This window comes from Eptesicus fuscus, chromosome 12, assembly GCF_027574615.1.
Source record: "Eptesicus fuscus isolate TK198812 chromosome 12, DD_ASM_mEF_20220401, whole genome shotgun sequence".
Lineage (NCBI taxonomy): Eukaryota > Metazoa > Chordata > Mammalia > Chiroptera > Vespertilionidae > Eptesicus > Eptesicus fuscus.
The window spans coordinates 77,363,250-77,386,079 of NC_072484.1; positions in this window are offsets into that span (position 1 = coordinate 77,363,250).

Here is a 22,830-nt window from a genome sequence, read left to right on the forward strand (position 1 = left end):
TACTTGTTATTTAAAAACCTTTTTTCTCCGTTGTCCTTAAAAGCAGTGGGTCTGCTATTCTTTGTACTCATTTGCCTGATAGTTTGACAGGACAATGTTGGACTAATGAGAACGTCAGTGTTGAATAGAAGAAATTGAACTACCGCAATAGAATCATATTCCCCTTCAAACTAGTCTTATAATATTTCTACAGGAAAATGGGTACAAAAATATTCTTTGTCTAAATTGTACTATTATTTAGATAGATATCAAAATAACCACAATGCAAAAATATTAGGCCACATGAAATTTCTGCAAGAAAAAAATGATAGTAGTCTAAGGCATTTGTTTAGTAGAAAACCAACCTTTTTTATGCATATAAAAATATTGCATTATATAATTGGATTACATATCTGGTGGCATTTAAAATCTAGTCTCCCAGGACAGATAATTATTATATTTTGTATTCTGTGGACTGCCTTGTAATAGGACAGCTTGTTCAATGAATGCTTTTGACATTGGTTATAAATATGTGCTGAAAATAATTATCTCACTTCAGTTTAACCATTTTTGTTTGATTCATCTCTTTAAAAAAAAAAATACCCAGATGTAATATGTTGACCAGGAAAAAAAAATCCATTTGATTTTGTTACAATATTTCTTCTTCCTCTTGTAAGTATAAACTTAAAGCTAGCAGAAGATGATTTCATAAAATTAGATAGTTATTCAGCCAAACTGAATAACTAATACCCTCCAACCATGTGAGTCCAAATTGGAAGATCCCTTACATACTACATAGGAAGTTCCATTGATTGCCTGAGAATGCTTTTCATTTGTGTGCCTTATGGAATGCAATTCATTATCTTTCACACACATCTCTCTCTAAAAATGCACAATGAGCAGCTTAATTACAGGCCCCAGGTTCCCTTCTCCAAATATAAACACCTTATAATTTAACTGATGAAAACAAATGTACTTCTTTCAACTCACATGTGAAAACAGTGCCATTCACAATGTTTAAGGATGTTTAGCTTTGGGTGTGCAGCCCAGTCCTTTCTGAAAGAAACCAGAAACCTTCTTTCTTTAACATGCTTTTGGAAATAAAGAGGAGAGCTTAGTAGAATACTTCTGAGCAAAGAATGCTGGAAAAGACAATCACTCACAGCTGGCTTTTTTTAAATCAGAGATTCAACTGTTCAAAATAATATTGAATGAAAGGTCTATTGACTGCTATGTCTATAACATTTATGCTTCTAAAATTATAACATTCTCACAAGTTAATTAGATTGTTTAAAAACAAAAAATAATAAAATATTAATTGAGATATTAGATTTAGAGACATACAATAGGATCTCTTTAGAGTAAATATGACTTTTCTCCTGTTTATATATTAAGAAACAACTATTCCCTTAATATTTTTATACACAATTAATACAGCCTTAAAAATCGGACTCACTGAACTCAATACGTACATTTAATGCATTAAATTCAAGAAAGTATATCATCATTACAGAAGGCCTAAGATGGTAGCACATGTATCAGCAATGTGGTTCAGGTAGGCTGATTTTTTCTTTTCTTTTTTTTTAATGATCTGGGCTTCAATTGCTAGATTTTCAATACGTTTCTTAGCACAGAGGTGTCTATCAGGAGAGGACAGCCATTCACAATTTGTTTCCAAGTCAAGAGAAGAACGTGGCAACCTAGTATTATTGCTATTGCAGTTGACTTGACAACTGCTTGCCAAATGGCCATCCTCTCTGGGTACTATTTTTTTGTGTTTGTATTTGTTTTTTTAACTGTAATTCACCAATGTCTGTTACCTTGCTAAATCTCTTTGTATGCATTGTGCCATGTCTCTGGCTTAAAATAAAAGCAGCAGTGTTATTTTGGATGAAACATGAGGCAGTATATATAGCCATAAATGTAGTAACTTTATAATTATAAAGCTCTGGAGGTAAGAACAAACTTAGATTAAATATTATGTACTCTGGGGAGTTTTTAATTGCCAACCCCAGTGGAAAATGAGTGATGACATAAAAACACACCAATCTGAAAATGTACATAAGTTTGTGAAGTTAAGAAAATTTCCACCTAGGAACAGATGAGACGTATGATGGTGTTGCCATCTGCAGTCATTAGAATAGAGATTAGTTCTCCTCCTCGCTTTCTGTCAGCCCAGTGATAACGGAGATATGTGCTTCTCAGTTTAGTAAACTAGCTAATTATCATACTAAAAGTCTGGTTCTCTAAATGGACAATTGAAAAATCCATTCCAGAATTAGAGAGATAGATTTGTATGGCAGTATCCTTTTAACCCTTTCGTGATTAGAAGAGGAAGATCTAATCTTTCCTGAGAAATGTATACTCTACACTTGCTTCCATACCCCCAAATACTTTCAGTGCTTCCCATCTGCAATCATGAAGTTATAAACAACAATGGCAGATTCTTTTATTTTACTTCTCCCTTCCCAACATTTCTTGCTTTATACAATTGCCTTTCAGCAGTCTACTCCTGTTGTCAATGCAAGTTATTCAATGGTTTCTCTGCACACGTTTAGAACAAAAATTGAATTCAGTGGTCAAATCCTATTTCAGTAGAGGCGATCTTTCAGCATGGAAACAGGAAACTGCAGTCCTACTCCTGCAAAAGTTACCACCGAAGATTTAAAAAAATATATACAAATTATTTTGTTAATCTTAACTGTCTGTTGGCAAAAACACACAAAAAGCAGGCATACGGTAGTCTATTAAAAGAGCACAGACGCCCTGGATCAGTAAGTGTGCCACAATGTTCAATCACAGTCTCAACAAAGGGAAGATTCGTACAAGATCTGCACGAGATTATGTCACCATCCTTTACTCACCAAAGAAAGGCAACACTTTAGCCTAATTCTCTTGAGTCTCTTACCTCAGGATGAACAAAATTAAGTCCCATTTAGCTGTCTGTTATGCTGTTGTTCATAAATTGCTGTTCTTTCTTCACCTCCTCCTTAATTTCCTCCTGTGTATTCAGCTAATTGTTTGGGTATGCCATCATTAAAACCCAAATTAGAACTTGCCCACAAACCCAACACCCCCTTGATTCTCAAAACTCCTGGGCTAAACACTTCCTTCCCTACATTTTATTTCTAAGATTTATTCTCAGGTTAGCTGGAAACCAACTGCAACACTGAATAACTGATGGGCAGGAAGGTATCTAAGATCAAAACAAATATTTTTCAGCCGTGCCAGTGTTGCTCAGTGGTTGAGCATAGATCTATTAACCAGGAGGTCATGTGTTGTAGGCTCTATCCCCACTACATGGCATGTTAGAGGTAATTGATCAATGATTCTCTCTCATAACTGATGTTTCTATCTCTCTCTCCCTTTTCCTTCCTCTAAAATCAATTTTTAAAAAAAGATCACCAATCAGTGCACATTCCTGGGTTGCAGGTTCAATCCTCAGGGGGGTGGGAGGGAATGCAAGAGGCAGCCAATCAATGTTGATGTTTCTCGCTTATCGATGTTTCTATCTCTCCCTTCCTCTCTCTCTCTCAAATCAATAAAAAATATTTTTTAAAAATCCACAAGTATTATTCAGCCCAAAATAACTTTGGATATTCTTTATGAAACAGGTATTTGTTTAACTGAATTAGATTGACAACTGTGATACCCACATGCTTCCTGAGGTTTCCAGTGTGCAGTGGGTCAGGAGTGATGCCAAAGAAGACAGTTCTCATCTAAAATATAAAATCTTATAGAAGAGGCAATATTGCATGTTCAAAATGTAAATTATTAAAGAAGGCACTGAGGACTTTTTCAAAATTGAACTGTATCAATAGATATTCAAATGATAGGGGGAAATAAAAGGTAGATTGTGATAAGAAACTTGGATGTGTTAAAATCTCTGAGAAGAAATTCGCCAAGTCTGGGATCTTGGCCATAACATATGTCATCAAATTCTAGGAAATGAACTAGATTAACACTAAAATAACATCTACATCTATGTTTCATATTTGGTCGTACCTCACATATGAACTAACATATTTGAAGTTCACAATTCCCTGGGCCCATATTGGACTTCATATAAAAAGGTTAAACAAATAATTTTTTCAAGAGCTCTTCTTTGGTTAAAAGAAAGGAGGAGGGACTCCAAATCAAAGGATGGCCAAAATTTACCTTTGAACCAAAGATATTGAACCCAGAAGACAATTTCATGTATTCGTATTTATTAACCTATTTCTAAGATGAAGAAATTAAAACTTAAGGAAATCAATGTGACCTGGCATACCTTTTGCTCTATGTCCTTTCCAAGGTATCCAGCATGACATTAATATATATATATATATATATATATATATATATATATATATATATTTAATCATTCTGGCAGTGTGTATGTGTGTGTATTATATAAGCATTAGAGGCCAGGTGCACAAAATTCGTGCACTTGGAGGGGTCCCTCAGCCCAGCCTGTGCCCTCTCACAGTCCAGGACCCCTCAGGGGATGTCCACCTTCCAGCGTAGGCCCACTCCCCGGGGTATTGGGCCTAAGCTGGCAGTCAGTCATTCCTCTGGCAGCCCTGGAGCCCTTGGTGGATGTGTGACTAATGGCTTAGGCCCATTCCCTGCAGTTGGACATCCTTATCACTGCCGAGAAGGCAGGAGAGGCTCCCACCACTGCCACTGACCTCGCAGCCATCAAGAGCAACCTCTGTAGGAGCGCACTGACCACCAGGGGGCAGCTCCTGCATTGAGCATCTGCCCCTGGTGGTCAGTGCGTGTCACAGCAATCAGTCATTCCTGGTCATTCTGCCCTTAGGATCAATTTGCATATTACCCTTTTATTACATAGGATTAGAGGCCCGTTGTATGAAGATTTGTGCAAGAATAGGCCTTCCTTCCTTCCCCTGGCTTCGCTCCCAGCTGCCTAGGAGCCTGCAAGTCTTCACTCCCGGCCAGAGCACCACTCCTGTAACTCCCTCTGCCCCCTGCTTTCCCCCTCATAGCAGGCATCCTGCCCCATCCAGCCTCTCCATGCCTGCATATACAAATTAACCTGCCATCTTTGTTGAGTTAATTTGCATAATCACCCCTGATTAGCTGATGGGTGTTGCGGAGGTATGGTCAAATTGCAAATTTCTATTTTATTAGTGTAACCTAGAGGCCAAGTGCACGAAATTCGTGCACAGAGGTGGTCCCCTCAGCCAGCCTGCACCCTCTCCAATATGGCAGTCAGACATTTTTTTCACAATCCTGGAACACTGGCTCCTAATCACTTACCTGCCTGCCTGCCTGGTCACCCCCAAATGTCCCCCCGCCCCCCGCCGGCCTGGTAACCCCTCACGGCCCTGCCATGGGCCTGGTTGCCCCACACAGCCTGCTTGTTCAGCCATTTGGTCATCCCTCACTAACCCCCCTGCTGGCCTGGTTATAGGCAGCCATCTTGTGATGGTGTGGTGGTCAATTTGCATATTACCTCTTTATTATATAGGATGTTAGAAAAGGAATATGTCAAGCACTGCTACTCTTGGTAGCAATGTTGTTATTTAAGTGTCTTTTATTAACCCAAATAGGGGAGTCGCCCAGAAGAAGTGTGTGAACTGTGGTTCTCAACTGCAATTGTATGTCAGAACCATCTGGGGAGCTTTTACAACCTCAGTGTTTATCCTAAACATCAGACCAATTAAACTCATGATAGGTAGTGAGATTCAGGCATCAAGGTGTTAGGAAGCTCCCCAGGTGGTTGCCAAGTACACATAAGATTGAGAGTCACTCCATTGGAGCCCAATCTATTCAGAAGAGAAGGCAATTTTTCCATCTTTTGAGTAATAGCATAGGGTTTTAGTTTTCCCTTATCCTATGCACACTGATAAAGTCTTCACCCATGAAACCATTTAAGCTAACAGATTGAGAACAAGCTGGACAACCTTCTTCCCATAGAACCCCTACATATTTTATTGGCAACTATGTTCAAACTGACAAAACAGGTTTCACCCAAGTTATCCTGACCCAGGTCTGGGCACTAATGCTGATCAGACATAGAGAATTTGATTCCACTGGGAAAAAGATAGCTTTCATGTCTGCCTCCATACCATATACTTTTGTGCTAATTTACTACTTATCAGTGTAACTTTGGACCATTTTGACTCCCAAAACAACCCTCAGAATTTTAATTGGTCCATTTGTAACCTAAATATCATCTTGGAACATAGTTTATTCTTGTTTAACAATATGTCCAAGCCAAATGGTACATTTTTATTTGAATTTACTTCACACCCTGCTATTTCAGCATATGTTTCATAATCAAGTGGTGCGCTACACAGTCTCACACGTAAATAGAGATCCTTGGGCATAAGCTGCACATGAAACTATTCACTTTAAGGTATTTATTTATTGATCCATGAATCCTCAACAATGGACAGGTTTGAATTTATCAGCAGGCAGGCTTGCCAAAGGGTCTGCAGGAATAACCAAATGGAAACCAGCAGACGATTCAGGAACACCTGCCTGATGCTTTTCTGTTCTTGGTTGCTTGCCCAAGTCAACCATTCTGAAAGAGGGAGTGTAAGCTACAATTAGATCTCAAGATTTGACATGGTTGTTGAATTGTAATGGAAAGCCATATGCCTACTCAATTTGAGGGGAAATCATGTTGTACTGAATTACATAGTGCTGGCTTTGCCCTGATTTCCACAAAACTAGTAAACCATGTTCACTTTAATGTGTCCATCCGTTTCTTCCAGACCAATTGGATGACTTTTATGATCCATTCCTTAAAGTATACACCTGCCTCTCTGTTAAAGTCTATCATATATTTTGGAAAATTGCTATTTAAACTAAATTACACTTAGAATATTACATTTGAGAAATGACTCATGGGACAGTTGGGCTAGAATATAAATAGAGTTCAGAAATTTCAATCAGGCACTATGTCAAAGTGGAATACAATTTTTTTCTTCTTCACTAGGTCTTTGTTCCACTCCTATCCTTATATCCAATGAAAAGATTGCCTCCATGGAAGAATTAAATCTAAAATATAATCACCTTATTATTCCTGAAAAAAATAGATTTCCTAGCACACTTTCAACAAATTTACTATCTTTTGGACTAAGCCATCTGTGAATGCTTAGTGAGGCCACATTATGCCCAAAATAAAATGAATCTGAGTGCTCCCTCAAGCATAGCAGGGATCTGGTATATAACAATGGACTTCCAAAAGGGTCCAAGTTGAGCTCAAATGTCACTCTATCTGATATATCTTTCTTATTATGTCCCAGGTATCAATGGCTGATGTCTACATAACCCTTGGAAAGAACCTTTATGCTGGCAATGCTGATAATGAATTTTGAGAAAACATACATTTCTAAGCAAAGGGCATGATTTCTAGCTGTTTTCAAAATCAAATACCTTCAGGGTGCCAGAATGCTTGATTACATAAAAGGATGAAGATAGGAACCTCATGCCTACCTCTGTTTCAAACTTTGTCTGCTGTTCTAGGACACCACTGTTTGTGGTAAAGTCTCAGAGTTCACCATTAGCATAATTAACAGTTGTGTTTTGTTTTTGTTTTTCTGCCTTAATCCTCTAACTATAAGTGATCAAGATGGTTAGAGAACAGATGTGATGTCATACTCCCAACACAAAGTATCAAAATCTGAATCTCTGCCGAACCAGATCAAATGTCCTATTGGATCTCTAAACTCAAGGTACACATTTATTCTCACACGTTGCCTGGGAAAGATTGGGAATGAATGTTGGTCTTCTCATTTATCATGAGATTTGATTTTCTTATTTATTCTCCCCAAAAGTCTCCCATTTGTGTCGAAGAACAAATCCAAAGTGGAAAAGAATACCAGTGACAGTACAAGATAGTCTTTTTACTCTGTCCCAGTGGGAATGGAGAAGAAATGAACATATGAGCACCTTTAGTTCCTGAAAGAGACCTTGAGGTATAATTGGGAACATGAAATGTCCTAATAATATGGAACAACAGAGAATAAATTATTTTATATAGGAAAATAGTGATTGATTTATTTCAAGGCCTGATCTGATACAGCTGATCTGATATATGGCTTTACTTGGTGAATAGTTTCCACTTCCCTGTCCAGATGTTATTTCTACTCATCTCTGCCCTATTCTTTGCCTCCACAGGATGACCCTTCAGTCTGTATCAACCAGACTTCTTTTTCTTCTGGCTTCTATTTGGTTTCATTAATGGGAAGAAGGCAGAATACAGACTAGAGAGAGGAGGCCAAAGTCTGGGAATGTATTCACTTGTTCTCTCTTGCAGGACCTGAGTTGGCAGGGGCTGTGTTCTTCTAAAAACTCCCCTCTCCTAAAGGGTTGTGCTTACTTTATGAGTCAGCTACAACTACCACAACAACAATTTCTACAACCCTTTCTGATAATGGTTTCCTCCCCTTGCTCCTTTGGGCTTAGTCTCTGAATATTTGCTATCTCCTATTGATTTCTCTCAGCCCCTATCCCCGCCTTTGTGGTTAATCCATTAATCATTCTTTAATTACTCATTTCCTACCCAGATGGATGCATTTATGGTGCTCCTCCTTCAGAGTTTACTGTGTCATCCTGGATTCCACATTTAATTGTTGCCATAGTGTTCTGCACAAGGGTGTTTACCTAAGAGGACAAGTGGGAGCTGAAATGTGGCCCCAGACCTCTTACCTGGGTGGGGACCTGTGAACATAGCTCCTCCATCTGGAGGGGTAAATGTCAATCACTTGCACAGAGCCTCATACAGGCTAGCATTGGCAATGGAAATTTTGCTCAGCAAACAGAGAAGCTCAGTTTTAGGTGCCTTGTATCAGGTATGATAATGTTGACTGGATAATTTTTTGAGAGAAAATAAGTTGCAGAATTGCTTAAATTATCAGAATTTTGAAATATAGATTAAAAAATTTTGATGTAAGCATCTACAATTATTTATCTGCGAAGCTCCTGATTTCCCCTTCAATTTTGATTGATAGTCTTGCTGGATAGAGTATTCTTGGATTCAGTCCTTTGCTTTGCAACACTTTGTATACCTCCTTCCATTCCTTTCTAGCTTGATGTGTTTCTGTTGAGTAATCATTTGATAAACTGATGGGTGTTCCTTTGCAGGTAACTCTCTGTCTCTCTTGCCGCCTTTAAGATTCTCTCTTTGTCGTTTATATTTGCCATTGAAATTATGACGTGTCTTACTGTGGGTCTTTTGGGGTTGATCCTGCTTGGGATTCTCTGTATTTGTGTAACTTTTTTCTTCCCTATATCCGGGAAGTTTTCTGTCATTATTTCTTCAAATAGATTTTCTAATCCTTGCTGCTCTTCTTGTGCTTCTGGCAGCCCTATTATACATATGTTACTTCGTTTCCCTCCCCCCACCCCCCGATGTAATCTTACTTTATGTGAAAAAATTTAAAAACTGTGTTTCTTACCCAGTGGTGGGGCTCAGCTGGTGAGTGTTGACCCATGAACCAAGAGGTCCCAGGTTTTATTTCTGATCAGGACAAATGCCTAGGTTTCAGGCTCAACTCCCAGTAGGGGCCATTCTGGAGGCAGCCTATAGACGATATTCCTCTCTCATCGAAGTTTCTATCTCTTTTCCCCTCTCCCTTCCTCGCACTCTAAAAATCAATACAAACAAAAACTGTGCTTCTCTAAGACAGAACATGTTTCCTTTCCAATGTCTTGTCAGAGATCTAATAATTCCTTGAGATTCAAAAATATTTTTTACAAACATGATCAGAAGAACTGATAGTAAAATCTATAACCTGTCCAACCTTTATAGTTAATTGAACACACTGTTTGCATTTTATTGTTTTCTTCATTTTATAAAAACAGTTTTATATCATTAAATAAATTGACAGAAATCTGAGAGCTATTTCTGATTCATTTTCCCTTCTAGAAGTATTTGCATACAATTTGCTATAAAATAAGATATAAAGCACATTATAGCAAAAACAATTCAGTTTCAAATATTCCCTCTAAATTCCTAACACCTTGCTTTGCCATGCTATTTATTCTTCTCTTCCTTCTATCTCTTAGCATAAAATATTTAATTCATAACCACATATGTGGGCCTTATTTGATATTCAGACTTCTTCCTACTCCTCTAAATACTTGTCCATCTAGTTATAACACCATGAATAATATTCTTAAGCACCAAACTTAGTAAAATGTGATTTAAAATGTTCAGTATGACCTCATCAGAACACATAGATTGTAGGAGAGTATTATTTCTATACTCTTTACATTTTGGAGAAAGTCTAGTAGTAGACACATTTCAAAGTAAAGAATATCCTGAGGATATTTTCAGATTCAATTTACACTTGCAAAATATTCAGACAAGTTAGAGGTTTTCTATCATGTGGATACTTCACTGAGCTGAACCTCAAAACCTTTACAACTCTGCCCATCAATAAGGTGGCCTCCCTAGAAAAGTTGTTTTTAACCATTATCTCTTTGAAGCTGTGTACTTGATTTTTTTAAGTTGTAGAAACATCATAAAATTCAGCTGTTGGCAATGCATTTCCCCAGTGAAAAGTCAATTACTAATGTTGTAGCTCTTGAAGAATGTTTTTGATGTTTAAAAAACATTCAAGGAAAAGAGAAAGCATACAAACACATTCAAAGTTTCTATTTAAGTTGAGATGGATATTCTCATAATTAACAGAACAAATTTCATGTGTTTTTTTCCCTAAGAATAGTTTGAATTGGATGTACATACATTTCATGAGAAATTATTGAATTATATTTTCGATCAGAAGTGCCTCTACTATAATCAAACACTTTGCAGTATTGTAAATACAGCACCTATTAGTCTCCACTAACATATTATTGCTTTATAATCTAACAGATTACATCTAATTATCATGTTTTCATATAAAAGAGGACTAATGAGTTAAGACTAATAGTTTTAGTCACTGTCATAAGCAAAAATGGGATACTAAATTGAAATTGTCATTAGTTTCCAAAACCTCTCAAGATTGTCTTAACTTTTCAAAATTTCAAAACCCAGAAACCACAAAAACAAACAAAACAACAAAAAGAATAGCATTGAGGTCCTAGCAGTTTGATTCTGTGGTTGGAGCATCGGCCCTTGAACTGAAGGGTCCTGGATTTCATTTGGTTGCAGGCTGGATCCCAGGCCCTAGTGGGGTGTGTACAGGAGGCAACCAGTTGATGTGTCCCTCACACATCAATGTTTCTCTCTCTGTGTCTTCCCCCCCTCCATCCACTCTGTCTATAAATCAATGGAAAAAATACCCGTGGGTGAGGATTCACAATAAAATTAAAATAAAATAAAATAAAATAAAATAAAATAAAAAATAAAATAAAATAAAATAAAATAAAATAAATAAATAAAATAAATAGCATTGAGTATCCTGGCCTGCCAATATACCCAACTTCTCAGCTCACTGTAAGAGCTAGGATATCTACTTACAGGAAGTATAAATTTTCCTTTCTCAGAAGTAAACATTGCTTCAACCAGTATGTCCCAGGTCTCACTTGCCATCTAAGTTGTTGACTCTATAAAAGTAGCCCAAATCTTAGGGTGTTGAGGCCCCACTTGCCTGTATCAAAAAACTGGTTTCAAATAATATCAAATTAGGGCCTAGCAAGAGAAACATAAATCTCTCAAAACTTCTAACCGACAGAATTTAGTGCAGGGAATTTAGTATACAAACAATGGCAAATTGGAGAAGCTAAGTACAAATGGTAGAGCAACTCAGATTAATTTCAAGAGAAAGAAGCTATTGACCATATGTTGGAGCAAGAAAGACAGAATAGGGAATTACAGAAACCTACCCAGTGGACACAGTCCAAGAGGAGTTGTGGCCAGGTCCACCAATGCCATTTAATAGAAAGAAAAAAGAGGAAGAAAACCTCAGAATGAGCTCCTCCTGTCCCTCAACTTTTCATTTTCAGCTGCCAGTGGCCAAACCCAGCTGGAGTTCAGTTGCCAAGAGAATCTGGAAAGCCACATCAGCTAGAGTCAGCCTTTCTGATAACAGAAAACACAAGATATAGAGAGGTACATCTTAGAATTAGCAGGTCCAAGATTTGTATGAAAGTGTGATTCAGTGTACGCTAGGCTCCCGATGGTGTGTGGGTTTTACACAGGCTCACTTTCATTGTAAGACTACATCATTTTTGTTTTTGTTGTTGTTTTGTTTGTTTGTTTGTTTGTTTGTTTGTGATATGAAGGTCTGGGTTAAGTGGAGAGAGGAGATTTTCCTAGCCATAATCTCAATGTCTGCACTGCTATTGCACAACTGATAAACATTTATTCTAAATAAAATAACATGTAAACTCAGTTTTTTCCTCCTTCTAAATAGATTGTCACCTGTTCCTGTCTCCAGTAAGGACTGCCCCCTTCTCCACCAGTGCTCCTCAGGCACACAGGGTCTCAGCCAGCTTCTCCCTCCCTCATTCTTTTACAGAATCTTTATTCTTTTACACCATTCAGTTTCCTTTAGCATTTTCCAATTCATCACACAAGTCTGGGTATATCTGAATTCCAGTTATGGATAAAGATCAAATTATTTCCCATCAAAAAGTTGTGCCCCTCACAATGCAAGAAATGCAGAACATTCCTGTGACAGTTAGGAAGTTCTTGGAACATTATAGATCCTTTAATAAACTGGTGTTCATAAACATATAGAAGGGTACTATTGCTTCCTTCTCTCTCTAGTTAGACTCTCAGCATTGGCCCTTTAAAAAGAACTGTCTTAATCAGGTCAGACTGCTATGACAAAAATACCATAGGCTGGGTGGCTTACAAATAACAAACACTTATTTCTCACAGTTCTAGGAGCTGGGAAGTCTTAGGATCAATGTGGGGCACATTTGGTGTTTAATTAGAGTCCAATTCCTAGTTTTAGATGGCCATTTTTTCTTGATGTTCTCATATGGTGGAAGGAGCAGGAGAGCTCTCTGGGGTCTGCTTTATAAGGTCACTAGCCCCATCCATGAAGGTTCCACCACCATGACATAATTACCTCCCAACGGCCCCACCTTCAGAGACCATCCTGTTGGGGATTAAGATTTCAATATGTCAGTTTGGGAAGACACACATTCAGTCCATTATACTAAGCCTTCACAGTGGTTCCCGAGCTATCATCAGTAAGCAGGCCTCCCAGGTCATTGCCTGCCCAGAGCTTTCAGCAAAGCCTAGGTACAAGCTGTCACCTGTAGCCACAAAGCTTTCAAGCTCCACAAGGTACCATTCTGGTATGGAGGGAACCCCAGGAGTGATCCTGCCTATGCTCACAGCAGGTGTTAAATAACTACTTGTTAAATGATAAATTAATCAGTGAAATTAACAAAGCTTTAAAATATAGAGTGTAGCCCTGGTCAGTTTTGCACAGTGGTTAGGGCATTGATCGGACAGTGGACCAAAGATTCCTGGTCAAGGGCATGTACCTGGGTTGTAGGTTCGATCCATGGCCCTGGTCAGGGTGCGTGTGGGAAGCAACCAATCTATGTATCTCTCATCTCTCTCTCTCTCTCTCTCTCTCTCTCTCTCTCTCTCTCTCTCTCCTCTCCTCCCTCCCTCCCTCCTACTATTTCTAAAAGTCAATGTAAAAAAATATCCTCAGATGAGGATTAACATCAATCAGTCAATCAATAAATATAGTTAATGTCCTAGCAAGTGTTGTCAGTGTTCCACCCATATTCCTTTAACTTTCCCCCTTCAACATGCTCTGGTGGATCATGCTCTGGTGGATGTCTCACTCCCAGGTTTAAAACAAAACAAAACAAAAAAAAACAAAACAACTACAAAAAAAACCAACAACAACCAAAAAAAACAGAGAGAGAGTGTAACATATATCATTATGTGGAAATGGGTTTCATGGAGAAATGGATATTAGTAAATTATCTTAAGAATTGTGCTTGTTAAAAAATTGCATTTTGCTTAAATAATAATAGGATATAATATTGCCAGAGGAATGCTATTAATGAATTAGGATCCACATACTATACTCAATTAAATTATATAAAAAGGCATGTTCAACATAATGAAGCATCATCTAATTAGAAGGTTCAAAAGATCTGAAAATCAGGGATATCAGGGAAACTTTTGCCTGGGGACATGATCACTGCAAGTGTCCTTACTGTCCAAAATGGTCATTAGTTTTTGTCTCAAATTGCAGTGATGTGGATATGCGACATTTCTCCCCTTTCTCTCAAGCAGACCCAGAATTGCTAGTTCTCTGCTGGTGCACTATGAATAGCCATGAATCTTATAGGGCCTTGTTATTACATGTATCTAATCTTGCATTGTTTTTCTTCCTAGGTTTTGGTTCATTTCTTTCACATGAGTATCATCCTTCACAATTCCATTCTCAGCTAAATCCACTTTTATCTTCCTTCCCTTCACTTCTTATTCTGTTTATCCCCCTAAGTCACTGAACCCAGGCTAAGAACAGTAGCACTAAAACATACCTGTGTGGACCTGCCCATGGAGGGGTGCAGAACGTTGTTGGTTTTCTCACAACCATGTCAATTCTCTAGTGCCCAAGAGAAGTCGTGGGTCACGAGACATATATCTCTCACTAATAAAATCAGCATGGTCTAGAATATTGCCTTTAGCCTTGAAAGAAACTTTATCTGCACAGCATTCCCATGTTGAACAGACACATGGATGAGCATGTGCAGTCTCTGATCTCCTGTCAATATATTAATTGACAGTAAAATAATTTCCAAACAGCTTGGATAAATATGTGCTCTGACCACCTCAGTCTCTGATTACACAGTGCTGCATGAAAGTCCAATTATAATCAGAAATTCAATTAGTGAACACAGGGACAGAAAATGGCGATATTCCTGATGTGAGGAGGAGTAGTCACACCCCTGAAGCAGGGCACCCTGCACCCCATGGGTTGCTTCAGATGAACCTTCCTAGTATTACGCCCCCCACCCTCCACTTACCAAAGGTCCTATTGCTTGTTGATGGCTGCTTACTCCTTTCCATTTTCTCTAGATAAGTTAGTCTTCCCTCAGACTATGATTCCATCTCCTACCTCTTGACTCACTCTAATTCTTTCATATGTATGTGCCTATTTATGATTGTGCATTATGTATGTATTTTACTAGTATAGTTCAATCTGGAGACCATTTCACTTCCCTTATTTTAAAGATCTCGGGGGTCCCATCTATTGTTCCAAGTAACATACTGATGTATGTTTGGGAACTAAAAGTAGCATAGATGTATTAATAAATTCAGCATTTAAAAATGCAAACTATTACATTTGAATTAACATACCTAAATTATCAAGGAGATAGTGATTTACATATTAGTCCAATTACAAAATAGAAGAAAATCCTGTTACATTTAATTACGTTTGTTATTGTACTTTAACTCTATTGATATCTAAATTCATAGTTGTTTATTTTAACTTTCTTCTCACACTTGGGCTGTTTCTCCCTCTGAGAATTTAAGCATTGTTTAACTTTAATTGCAAGTCCGAGGTACATAGAAAAGCTTTGTTTCTTCCAGTAAGTGGTGCCCTGGCCAGCAAGTTCAGAGCTCCCAGCTCCTGCTCAGTGCTGTTCTTTAATAACAGGTTCTCTGCAAAACACTGGGATGTTCTACTACTCTTTCCTCCACGTGTCTTTTACTGCTTGTCTGACACTAATCGCATATCTCCCACAAAGAAAGGAATTTCTTTCTCTATTCTCTCTTAAAAATTTAAAATTCTGTGAAATACTCCATAACAGAATTTAAAAACATGTGTATGGAAAAAAATGATCATGATGCAATAATGTAAATACATTCTAAGCAAATACACTGAAAAAGAGAGAGAGAGAGAGAGAGAGAGAGAGAGAGAGAGAGAGACGGAGAAGCTTTTCCAATTAATTTCTTTAGGTTCAGAATTATGGGTTATTTTTGATGTTTTCTTTCTATATTTTCCCTCAATTTTTTTATTGTATACCATGAACATATACTTTAAAGAATATCAGAATAAAAATGTTTATTTGTTTTATCTTTGAAGTACATGAATATGTGAATGTATACGCATTTGTATTCTTGTGTGTGGAGGAAGGAGGGAAAAAGAGAAGGGTGAAGAGATGGAGAGGAAGAGGTGCTGGGAGAGAGACTAGCTCTCTCCATTAGTTCAGATCAATCTATTTAATGTCTCAAAAGCAGCAACTGCCATGAAGTGCTGGGCAAAGGTTTGAGGAGAAAAGACAGTGATGTGCCCTCCTCTTGAGTATTGGAGAGCAAAGCTTCTTAAAGCTGAAGGACTTTACACTCCAGGGGGTTCTCTTCCTTAAGCTGTCAGGCTTTCGTTCCCTGTGGGCGCTCCGTGCATTTTCCCCAAACAGAAGAAAGCATACAAACTCATCTACATTTATAATGTAGGACATATTTATAGTATCATTAGCATTTTATTATAAGACTGAATTTATTTTTTCAATGTATGTATTTAGGAATTTGCTATATTCTTAAGTTTGATTATACTGGCTTAAGGTTGTGTTTTGTTTACTTCTCAAAAAACAAATGCATATTTATATAATAGAAATGAGCAGAAAACAAAAATTTACAGCACACAATTTAAAGTGTAATCATGTCTGCCTTCAATATTCATATACATGCATGTGTATATTATTTTATATGTATAAACAGTTATATTTACTATATTAAAGAATGTATGTATTCTTAAAAATACAGTGATTATATTTTATAATAAATATATATAATATAATATTTAAATACTATAATAAAACTTAGGGATACACAATGAGACAAAAATAGGACCAAATGGACAAATTATATGGAATTGGATCCACCTTGGGAAAAATCAAGAACTATTTAGCATTGTGTGTCCTGTGAGTGGTATGTCTAAGGGATAATTTTTCTTCACATAGTTCTAATTCTTCAGTGAAATACATTTTCTTCTAGAAGGCCAAATTAAGAAAGTAACAAAAAAGCTTTAGCTATGAAAATAGCTTTTGATTTTTACCACAGCAATTTTCATAGCTAAAGCTCTGTAGGTTATTTCTGCTATATTTGCTTTGGAACCTGTCTGATCAAAAATTTTAATGGATTGTGTGTTGTTTGAGGGAAGGTATGATGTGCATTATAACACAGCATGGCCAGGTGATGAGTTCTGTATTGCAATGTCAGAACTCAGCCCAGAATCTAACTAGGTTAGATCACATACATTCCATAAGAGGAAGGTGACATAATAAATACCTGCAAAACGGAGACAGATTTTCGATTATTTGGTTCAAATTTCTGCTCTATCCATTGCTAGCTGCATAATCCTGGTTATATTATTTAGTCCTTCTAAGCCTCAGTTTGCTTATCTATAAAATGGAAATAACAACACCAACTTTGTATGATCAATGTAAGGATTAGAAAGTATAATCCATTTTAAATGCTGGACATAAATAAGGCCTAGAAGAGAAAAAACATCCCCAACATGTTTATCGTTACTTTTGTAGTTCAGTCTAGCAGCCAATCTGACAGTGAACAGATAATATTAAGAAGCGAATGTTTAAGAGTTTAAGTCTCTAACTCATCCCATTGTTCAGAGCCATGTGAAAAATTAAAACCCGATTTATTTTCCTTAAATTTTTAACTTGTAAAATTTGAATCTGAAACAACCAAATTACTGAATATTAGAAAAATATTTCAAGAAAAGTACAATTCTTGCCTTGATAGACAAATAAAGCAAGAAGGCTTGCTGCAACAACAGTACCATCACAGTCTAACCTTATTTTTGCTGAATATTAAACATTATATTGGGATATGCTGCTAGCTTAAATTTGAATGTTTCCACTGGTTTCTAAGCACACTCCTCTCCGTGGTATTATTTGCCAGTGCACTGCCTACACTAACTTGTGGCCGGAATTCCTCAGGGACTGTTCTGAAGCATCTTTCCTGTTGCTGACATTTATCCTGAGTCTATCTTATGTAGAGCTCTGAACTCAGCAACTATTTTTTCAATTTCTCTCCATAAAAATTCACTACCACCCTTAAAGTCACGTTGCCTGCTGAGGTGTGTGTTTCGTGACTGTGTTGCTTTATTTTCTCTTCCTTGGACCCCTCGCAATCAGCAAATTCCAACAGTGATATTCCTACCCAGGCGTTGAGATGCTCATGTGAATTGAAGTTTGATGTTCACCCATCACTTCCCTGTAGGCAGTGACAGCCTCAGACTTTCTTCTGCCAGTTCTCCCTTCCTCCTAGCAGACACCAGTGGATTAACATATCCCCGAGAGAGGCCGGTGTCTTTAGTTGCTGAAGCCACTTGGTATTTATTACCTGAGAGTGCTCTATAGAGAGATTTATTTATTTATTTTCCAGTGCTACTGGCTAGGATATCTTCATGCGATAACACGTGTCATTTTTGAGGAGGGCCCCAGGGGGACAACAGCTCCAGGCTTGTTGGGTTGCCTGCAGCTGTCAGGACTTCCCAAGCGTAATTTGGTGGGTGGCCCTTCTCCAGAACTCTGTAGATGCCAAGTTCAGACCCCGTTTACACTGTATAACGTATCATGAACTATAGGGAGTGATAGGTCAATAGTTGGGGACGGCCCTTGGGGAGCTCTAACAATGTGAAACTTTGGGTTCTGAATAATATAAGGTGGCTGTCTACACAGACTTAAATCTCAGGATAATTGTCCTTCATTTTGCTGTGACAGTCTTGGCCTCAGCAGCAGAGCATGTCACTCTAGCAACTTCTGCCACTTTGTTGTGGTGATTGTGAATTGATGCTTGACACTGATAAGGTCTAATTTCCCAGTGGACTTTGGGAAGGGTCTGACAGTGGTGTGGATCACTGTACTCACATGCAGAAGCTATTCATATTATTTTTATTTCTGTTTAAGGAGGACAATAGAGACAGCTATTGTTATCTCTGTGTGCGTGCATGTGTGTGTGTGTGTGTGTGTGTATGTGTGTGTATGAAAATGCAAATATGTTTTGATTTCTTTTATTTTATACCAGAAACACATAACATGTTAATATTGAACAACATTGGGGCAGAATCAGCCAAAAAGTTTGGACTGGGGAGGGGAAATAGGCTGGCAGATGAAAATCAGGTCTGTACCTTCAGCTTGCAAAGCATTCTCATTTGATTTGCTTAACACGCTTTTGAGGTATATAAGAAACTGAATATTGTCATCAGCTCCGTACTTCAAATGAGGAAATTAGCATTAAAGAGAGTTGGTCACATACTGTGGAGATCTGATGGAATCTGAATACAAAACCAGCTTTTTCTGATCCCAACATCTCTGGACCAAATCACACTGTCCTTAGAGATTTTATACTTCAGTGGGAGGATTAAAGATGTATGGAAATAAAAATCTAAGGCATTTTAGGTACAAGAGCAGAAATATGTAGCAGGTTTAGTGGAGGAAGAAAAGAGAAAATAACTCAATTGGAGGTGGGGCAAATGGGATCAAGACAGATTCAAATAACCAAACACTCATTTAGAAGTTTCCTTAATCTAAAGAGAAAGTTGGCATCCAACAAGCTTTATAAAATTATATTTCAACATAAAAAAAATGCTTTGGTTAAAGACCAATGGAGAAGATGTATTTAACATTATTGTAATAAACTTTGTGAAAGCTTTCCTATAATGATTAAATGTAATTGTTGCAATGCATTATGAGGCATTATGATGGATTCTAACAAAAATGAGAATTTACACATCCATTATGACTTTCAAGTATGATGAATTTTTAAACTACATAGAAATAGGACAGTCAATTTAAAGAAGATTGCCAGGCAGCATTACAGATATTTATGGCTTAGGACTTTGATGTAAGAAATAAAGAAGCAGTTTGCAGTAGGATAGTACATAGTCTGAGCTGATAGATGTAGTCCCTATTTTTGTATAAAGCACCCACCTCCCCAGAGAAAAAGCACTGAAGGTCCTTAGATTTTAATATCACGGAATAGAAAAGCAGTATTTCAATAGCCTGCAAGGTTTGATACATCTGTACACGGGGGCATGGGTCTGTGTAGCCCAGTGGACACACTGATCTTCATGAGCCCCTAAAATCTCTAAGGGTGGTGGAGAATTCTAGTCCTGGTGCATATTCTGTAGTTGCATCTGATTACACAACAGGGATGGTTATAATTTCCAAACTCTCTATTTATATCAGGAGGTTCCCTTCTCAGTGGGTGTAGCAACCATCAAACTAAAACCAAGGGTGTGAACAGGTAGCAGAGCAGCAGGACCTAGGAATTATTGATATGGTATCTCAGAATCAAAGTGAGACCCTGGGATGTTTTAAGTGATCTAAGTGACATTATGATCAATGAAATTTAAATTAGTAGCCTCAAAGTAGAGGCCTTATTGAAGGAGTCTGCAAAACATCTGAAAGCCAATCACAAACCAGGCATCTATTACTCAGGGGGCTAAATATCTCCGATGTATATAATTCTTCCCATTTCAGTGGTGCTCCTGCAAACCCAATTCATTACCTTTTGCTCTCAAACACAAACTGGTGTATCTCCCTGAGGTTTTTCTCTACTCCAGTCTCAAATGCTCAAAGCCATTCAGGCTTGTTTCTCCACCTTTTAAAAGTCTGGCAAACCAGTTCTTTCTCCCTTATATGTCTTACCATATCCAAACCCCTCTGTTCCATTACAGTAGTCACTTCCCTTCTTCAGATCCTCAATACCCCTCATTTGTGAGACCATAATGGTCTTCTCCCTGAGTTCCATGCCTCATTGACTTAACTCTCATCACCCTTGACATGAGCCAATATACACTAGCCTGCCTAACATAAAAATTCTGATTGCTTCATTTCTGTGCAAAAGTAAACACACACACACACACAAAAGCAAACAAACAACAACCATCACAATGATAAATAGAAACAAATACTTTCTACTGATGGTTGAATATAATGTAAGCTCTTACACTAGATTCCAGACACCTTCAAAACTGGCCCCAAATATCCTTCCAGTTACATTTTTTCACTATAGTTTTTCATGTTCCTTGAACAAAAACCAAGGCAAAGCATGTCTCAGTCCTTTACTTGGCCCTGATTCTTATACAATTTCCTCACACCAGCATATCTTTAGCTCTAATTTTCACATGCACCAAGCGAACAAACCAAATAAACAAAAACATATTGGACATTGAGAAGTGGGGGAGTTATTTTTGAGATCAGATGCATTATAACTACTAAGAGTTCAAGTCCTAACTCTGCTACTGATATTGAACTTTACCTCTCTGTGTCTATTTATACTATTCATCCATAAAATGGAGATAATAAAAGTAGCTTCCTCATCGAATTGTTGCAAGGACTAAGCTAGATTATACATGTAAATTGCTTAGAATAATGCACAGAGCAAGCACTGTGTTAGCATAACTATTATTGTAGAATTGGAGCAATTACACATTTTGGGGGCAAATTTCATGTACAATAGCAATGTATTTGTTTCACAACACACACTCTTCTTCACAGATATAAGTGAATGAATGAGACTAGGATTAAAATTATATATAGATATTTATGTGGGCATTGCTAGAGCCATGATTTTAAAATATATCTTTTGAAACCAGTCCATAAACTCTAGTACTCCCGCCTCATTTTCAGATTTTTGGAATATAAGTGATAGAATTTTACTTATTCAACTTGACTCATCCATTCATTCAATTATCTATTAAACATGTTTTATATACCAGGTTAGTTTCTGATTGCTGCTGTAGCATAATGCCACAAATTTACTTGCTTAAAACAACACAAATTTAGAATCTTACAGTTCTGGAAGTCAGAAGTCTGAAGTGGGTCTCATAGTGTTACAATTAAGGTGTGGACAGGGCTGCATTTCTTTCTGAGGTTCTAGGGAGGAATATGTTTTCTTGCCTTTTCCAGGCTGCCTGTGTTCCTTGGTTCATGAGAAGCCAAAGTTAGCAATGGCAGTCAAGTCTTTTTCACATCACATTATTCTCACACTGACTCTTCTGACTTCTTCTTCTACATTTAAACAATGTTTTAAATTATAATGGGCCTATCCAAATAACCCAGCATAGTCTCTCTATTTAAGGTAGGCTGATTAGTAACCCTAATTTCATTTGCAACCTTAATTAGCCATTTTCACATAACATGTTCAGAGGTTATGGAAGTTAGGATGTAGACATCTTTGGGTAGCTATTATTCTGCCTGCCATATATAATTATCAGAAATCCTCCTTTTTTGAGTCAAAAACTGGAATAGAAAGAGAAGATAATAGTGCAAATATGAATTAAATTAGAAAAAAAGATGAAGAATCAGGGAAATTATCACCATTTATAGAATATCTCCCTGCTCCTAATGGGTATTTTCTTCAGTTCCTTTCTTATACTGAATGAGTTTGCAAACCTTTATTTCACACCTGAGATTCTGTACACTCACCAAGTAAATACAAGTCTACAGAGCATCTAATGCATGCTCATCCCATCCTGGATACTGGCAAAAAAAAAAAAAAGAGAGAAGATAAATATACTAAAATGAGGGAGAAAATGACAACATCTGAATCAGAAAAGTATGTAAAGCCTAAATACTATAGGTCTTAAATTGTTATTAATAAAATACCACATATATTATTATTTTATTCTTTAATTCTCTCCTTTTCAAAAGATGGGTTATGAGAAGATAATAAGAACCTGGAGAGAATGTTGTATCTAAATATTATATTTCTGTCTTCCTTTCTTTCTCTTCACAGATATGACTGAATGCTTCAGTTTCCACAGCCTAACTTATTTAAAATTTCTTTGGAAAAAGAACAGTGTATTCAGAAACTTTCAGACACTTTGGCTTCTTATGAAATGAGGATGCGAGTATTTGTATCTCTCCTCTTTGAGACATGAGGATGGATGGCAAAAATCACTTGTGAAATACTTTAGACGTCTTGGCAAA